The sequence below is a fragment of the Cryptomeria japonica genome, chromosome 1 (genome assembly GCF_030272615.1).
Source record: "Cryptomeria japonica chromosome 1, Sugi_1.0, whole genome shotgun sequence".
Lineage (NCBI taxonomy): Eukaryota > Viridiplantae > Streptophyta > Pinopsida > Cupressales > Cupressaceae > Cryptomeria > Cryptomeria japonica.
Window position 1 is genome coordinate 134,261,658 of NC_081405.1, and position 6,594 is coordinate 134,268,251.

The 6,594-nt window shown below is 38.5% G+C and overlaps 1 long non-coding RNA gene across 1 annotated transcript; it reads right to left on the reverse strand.

Annotated features, from left to right (window-relative positions):
* Nucleotides 1–798: 798 nt before the first annotated feature.
* On the reverse strand, nt 799–6,303 carry LOC131860067 (uncharacterized). The gene is made up of 6 exons (XR_009359558.1): nt 6,080–6,303; nt 3,842–4,254; nt 2,457–3,572; nt 1,956–2,356; nt 1,427–1,832; nt 799–1,305 (listed from the first exon to the last, which is right to left on the reverse strand). It is a non-coding gene; the product is annotated as an uncharacterized LOC131860067 (long non-coding RNA).
* Nucleotides 6,304–6,594: the final 291 nt, after the last annotated feature.

The following is a 6,594-nucleotide window of genomic DNA, read 5'->3' on the forward strand; positions in this document are numbered from 1 at the left end:
TATATTCATGTAACACAGTTACTACCAAATTTGATGAAGTGCACAATATAAATGAATCAACTTCTACACAACAAACTATATTTCACACAAAACAGTAAATAAAACAAAAGAAGCTGCAATCGGTGATCAAGGAGTGGGCTCTCCTTACTAACAGCCGATTGAATAAAGCTTCACAGGAAGAACAACAACTATAAACTTCAGCAGAGTATAAATTTGACATTCATATTATAATTTTTGACTCTCAAGTCTCTAATGAGCATACATATTTATGCTCATCTTCCACACGATATGCATAACAACTTTACTAACCGTATTACAATCTGTTTTGAGATTTACAGCTTAGAATGTCTTTGGTAATGCTGAAAATAGTGAAGTCACCACATGCCACTATTTTCATATTAAAACAAAAACAAAACTTCAACTAAATACCAACCTACTATGTACTATTTACCAAAGTTCTCAGACTCGGACTTGGACTCGGCTCGGACTCAGCGAGGCCGACTCGACTCGTGACTCGGCTATGACTCAACAACGATTCGGCAATGACTCAGCTATGACTCAACAACGATTCGGCAATGACACTATAACATCAACAAATAGAAGCTAATTTGATGACATACATAAACATACATCCATCACATGCATAGAAATGTAAATTTTAGCTGAAGGAAATAGAAAACATAGATATATAGAGTTATAAATGTTGTCAAATGTATATAAAATCCAGGACATCAAATGTTCCCAAACATATATGTAACTGTAAACAAAAACAAGTCTATGGCTCAGGCTCTAGCTCATCCTGAGCCTCAGAGTAGTCTGTCTGCCTCCTACAAATGTTTCTAAGGTAGGTCTTGGATGACTAAGTAGCCATAGTCTCCGCCTGTGAGGTGCCACAATGATCAACGTCAGTTGTGCCTGTGTCGGATCATGCTCTATCCTCCTCCTCTGCCATAGCCACAGCCTCAGACTCTCTGTCTGCCTGGTCAACCCACTCATGGTCCTCCTCAGAGAAGACTGGATCGATAGACTCAGTGATCCACTCAAACTTTGGATCGATCTCCGCTAAACTGATCGGAGAGGATTCAGTGTCCAAAATTTGACTGGTCCTAAGACGAAGGTTGTAATGAACAAAAACAAGATCATTCAACCTCTCCACAAACAATCTATTACGCCTTTTCGAGTGGATGTGCTCGAACATGGACCAATTGCGCTCACATCTAGAAGTGCTGCATGGCTGACTCAAAATATGGATGGCAATTTTTTGAAGGTTTGGGGTTGAGGGCCCAAACGTTTGCCACCATCTATCTGAAATAACGAAAAAGAAAAAAAAATCACTCATTTCCAACTTTAAGGCTAGATTATAAAATCAAAAATTAAAATGCATAAGCCATAAACTTAAGAATCTTAAGTTTACATATATTTCTACCTGGCTGCAATTGTGTTCGAGCCTCTATGCACATGCTGCTTGCAAAGATTGCCCCTTCTCGATTATTATATTTATCCAGCTATAGCGTTGTACTTGAGGTTGTGCCAGCAGTAGACAACTTTTGTACCATTGTATATAGGCCACTAAGAACCTCCGCATCCGCCTTGAAGTCATCGCCGGATCGAAATGCCGGATTGAGGTAATAGGTTGCTGCATGGATGGGCCTGTGAAGCTGGTTCTGCCATCTCCTATCAATAATCTCCCAAATGGGGCCATAGTTATTCTCATCTCCTGCATATATGGACCTAATGGCCTCCTTGGCCCTATCCATACTCTCATATATATAGTCCATAGAGGGCTTCTCCCCATCAACAACTCATAGGAGAACTACTAGGGGCTCAGTGACCTACACATAATGTTAAACAAATACAATTAAGTCACAAATTAAATAAAAAAAAGAAAAATTGCAAAGTTAAATTGTTAATAAATTAAAATTAAATTACTAAATGTTAAATTGTAATACATTTACCTGCACGATTTCTCTACAGGGGGTCGAAAAACCTGGCTCATCAAAAATGCAATTTACCACATCTAACCTTGCAGTGGTCGTAGCATAGGATGAGGAAGTCCACTCCTCACCAACAAACATACGCCTCAAAGCCGCCTTTGATTTCATCAAGGATTTCATTGTGAGGAAGTTTGAGGCAAACATCGTGATACCAAGACGAGCCAACTCCTTTTGCCCCGTGTATTGTCTCATAATGCTAAGGACCAATGCATGATTGTAGATAAACTTGCTGATATTTTTGGCCCTTTCAACTGTTGATTTCACCCATTCAAGGTTACCGATATCCTCCAACATGAGGTCAAGGCAATGGGCCACACATGGAGACCAAAAAAAATTCGGGTACCTCTCCATCAAAAGTTTACCTGCGGCAATTTTAAATTAATTAGAAATTTTGATGTGTTAAGAAAATTTTAAATAATCATAGATGCCTCTCCATCAAGACTTGAAAAGTTCAAAGTTTACCTACGGCAACATAACTTGTTGCATTATCTATCACCACCTGCACCACATTTTCTTCCCCCACCTCTTGTATGACTTCCTCAATAGCCTCACATAAGTATGTGGCATTTTTCACATGTGAGGAAGCATCAATAGACTTGAATTACATGGTGGATCTTGAAAATGGAGTTTCAACAAATCAAAATTTGATTTATTCAATGCATTTAGGGAAGTACAAATTAGAATGAATCATGATCAATCACCTCCGCAGGAAACAAGAAAATTTAGGAGTGTTCTATTCCTACTATCCGTCCAACCATTTGTCATGATGGTGCAACCCTTTTGGCTCCATCAGTAGGCGCTTTAAACCCCGCACCACAAATGGTTATGGCATGTACCATGCCTTGCCAATAAGGAGACCTGTCACAAATAGATTATGATTAGACAAAGTAGAGTTCAACTTCAAACTATAAATTTACTTTTAAACTTAAAGCAATCAAATCAAAAAGAATTACCTGGCTGCAATAAATGGAATGTTGCAAAAGTACCAAAACTTGCAAATTTGTTTTCTTGCAGCATCATGAACCTTCTTGTTCCGACCCATGTTGTCAAGCGAGGGTTGTGCCCTAGGAGAACTATGTGGCACAAAATAACTATCCAACCTAGATTTCCGAACTCTAGGGCCAAAGGTAATAGTGCCACTAGGAGGAGTAGAAGTAGAAGCACTAGCACTAGCACTAGCAGAAGCACTAGGACGAAAGGGAGGCATGGAAGAACCCTCTACAACACAACCTGCGGATGTGGATGTGGATGCAAATGCGAATGTAGGTGCATGGGAGCCAATAGCACTTAACTCTTCCAATTGCCTCTTCTTAGTTAATTTTTCGTGTTCATGTATTTCTAATTAGACGTAACAGAAACGTTTTGCCTCAGCAGTTTGTTTTTTACATAGCTCAATATCATGGCCAGGTATGCCGACAATATGGTATTTAAATCTATTGGTGCCATCAAAATTACTTTCTTTACAAAAAAAACATTTTGTTTGATTTTTTTGTCTACCAATAAAGTCTTCAGTATATTTCCAAGCCTCATCCTTTTTAGTCATTGGTCAAAATGAATGTTTTTTAAACGTGAAGGTTGCTGCAATAAGAAAATTTTATATAGTTATAAACTAATAGAAAAAATCAGCAAACCCTACTCTTTTTTAAGAAAAAATTGCAAATACATGTGTACAAATTTTTTCTGAAAAAATGTAGGGTTTCCACTTTGCTATTATTCTACTTCTCTCATTGAAGTAAAGCTAAAAAAATAAAAACATTCAAGATTTGGGAAGTAAACTGTTAAACTAAAAAAATTTAACAAACAAATGAGTTGAAAAACCAACAAAATCTACAAAGTTTAACAGTTACCTCTTTCAAATGAGTTGAGAAGTCTTGGTATGGACTCCTTGATGCTCTCAATGCAAGCCTATGGCCTCCCAAATGTGATTTGTGGTCTCCTTGATGCTCTTCTTCCCTGCTGGTTGCAAACCTATGGCCTCTTGTTTTCCTTCCTCTCTCTCACTTTTCATCTCTTTTTCTCACAACTAGCAATTAGAAGACCTTTTAGGGTTAAATGAAAAAGAAATTATAAAAAAAAATATGGCAAAACTCACCTAGCTTAGCTCGACTCGCCAACTCAGCGAACTCGCCTAACTCACGACGAATCTGGGAACTCTGCTATGTACTAAAGAGGGGATAACAATAATCCAAAATCTTTCACAATAATACCAGCCACGTTGGAGAAGAAGCTTCCACAACCTCCTTTTCGATCATGAAGTGCCCTGTTCACATGAATACCCAAATTAATGCCATTTTGAAAGGTTAAGTGCTAGAAGATTGTATATGGGTAAATGCAAGTCAAAATGGTTGTAAAACTAGGCAAATATATAAGAAAATATAAGGTATGCTTTTAAACCATCATTTTCCCCCAATTGAAGACATTGCATGTCATCATGCAACATCCTCATACATAACTTACCGGTCCAGGTTGCTCTGCTGCCAAGTTCTGCATGGCTGCCATCATTTTAGTTTACCACTTTTCTTTTAGCTCTTTGACCATTTGTTGGTGGGCACTCAAGGATATGTAGTTGGCCTGAAGACTGCCCTGTTCATAAGTCTTTAATTTTGAGATAGCCTAAAGATGTTTTTCCACCGGGACATACTATGTTCTAACTTTTTCTTCCCACTCCTTATTCTTATCAGCCATCTCTTGGTGCATGGCAGATCCCAACTCTTTAAGTTTATCCTTATGGTAATCTTCGTGAATACATTCCCTCACAATTTTCTCTTCCCAAAACCCCTTAAGGTTTCTAATAACTTGATGATGCTTTGCCATGGACACAATTTTTTTCAATATGTTTTTCCCACAATTCTCCCATTTGATTAATAGCCTAGTCATGCTCATCCTAGGTCAAATAAAAGGATGTATCCCAAGCTTCTGTAGGAGATTTTGCAAACTAGATCTTATCCTTTAAGGTTATTCTTTTGCTTATCCTCTGTAATTTTGTTCCCTAGCATTTACATTGGTTGTTGATCAATTGAAGATGAGTTTGAAGAGAGGATACTTGAGATTCCAACTAGTATACTTTTCCTTGCAACATCCTTAACTCCTGAGTGGAACATTCCTCTTCAGCATATGAACCATTCTGTAATTCCTCAGAGTGTTGTGCATTTTTCCTTTGAACTTCTTTGGTTTCTTCGTATACCTTCTCTTGAGGATGACTAGGAAAGACTTCATGAGTGACACTATGGCTTTGGTAATGAGTGGTGGGCTATTCATTTTGATGCGAGGGTTGATCATGTATAGTATCGGGTTGCTTAATTTGGTTTCCTTTTGGTGTTCCAATGGAATGATTGTCCTCTAAATCAACCCCCACATTTAATTCTTCATGGTCATCATTTATGGGATCCTCTGTCTCAGCTCGCAAAGTTTGTTCTATTTTGGCTTGTCTCTCTCTCTTTTTCCTTAGGGTTTGTATTCTACGAAGTCTACTCTGTTTATCAGGCCCGACATGTTGGGTACCCAAGACTTCAACATCCTCAGAATCTTTAAGCATACTCCATGCAGTACTGACCAAATTTTACAGCGGAGAAATTGCTTTGGCATGTTTTTGTTTGGACCGAGTGTTGTAAGGACTCACCATTGATGGGATATTAGTGCCCATAAGCCCTTTTTCTTTTAATTCCCCAACCCTAGGTCTCAATTCATAATCCCTAGTATCCTCCAACTCTGGTTTGGGTGAATTCCCCTTTTTCTTGGTTGTCTTCTTAGATTGGTGTGATTTTTCACATGTATTCGAGTCAACAGAAATTGAGGGTTGGGATTCTTGTTGTTCAGTGCTATGAGCCTCTGACACGTCTTCTAAAACTGAAGAGCCATTTTTGCCTGAGAATACAGACTAATTTGTGGGAAGAACACTTTGTTCAAGGCCTTTTATGCAGAGGAGTTTGATTAACCCATGATGTATTAAAGAATTCCTATTTCCTTTCTGAACCTCAGCACGCATTCGTTTTATTGACTGAAGGAAGTATAAGGGCAAATTAACCAGTTCATTATGTCGAAGATGTCATAAAATTCTGAAATGATGGGCGAAGATGTAGACATACCTTCCTTCTCTCGTCACATATTGTAAAGCAGTTTAGCTACATCTGGTCAGTGCTCATTTAATGAATCCCTCAAAGTACCTTGCCTAGGACTAGCCTGTATCATTTCACCTAGTTCCAGGAAACATTGGGAATACAACTGCAGAGGGCCTTTGCGATCTCCAAAAGAATCTAGAAAATATGCCTCGCCAGTAGCAGAAAGTCCTGTGATGTCGGCCAAAATTTGCTCTTTTATAGGAAATGTCAAGCCACAAAGTGTGACTATGTTTTTTCCCTTATTGAAGACCATGGCAAAATCAAAAGTGACATCACTATTGAACCCACATAGGCGTTTGAAATATACAGTCCAACCGGAATCTTTGAAAACCCTATATGCCTTCTTTCTGGCCTTTACAAAATTTATACTGGTGGGTTCCTGATGAACATGAGGACCCCCCATGATAGCGAAGGTAAACACACAATAGACAAAAATGGAGGACAGTAAAAGCTAAGGGTGGTATTCGGTGGCAGAAAACTAT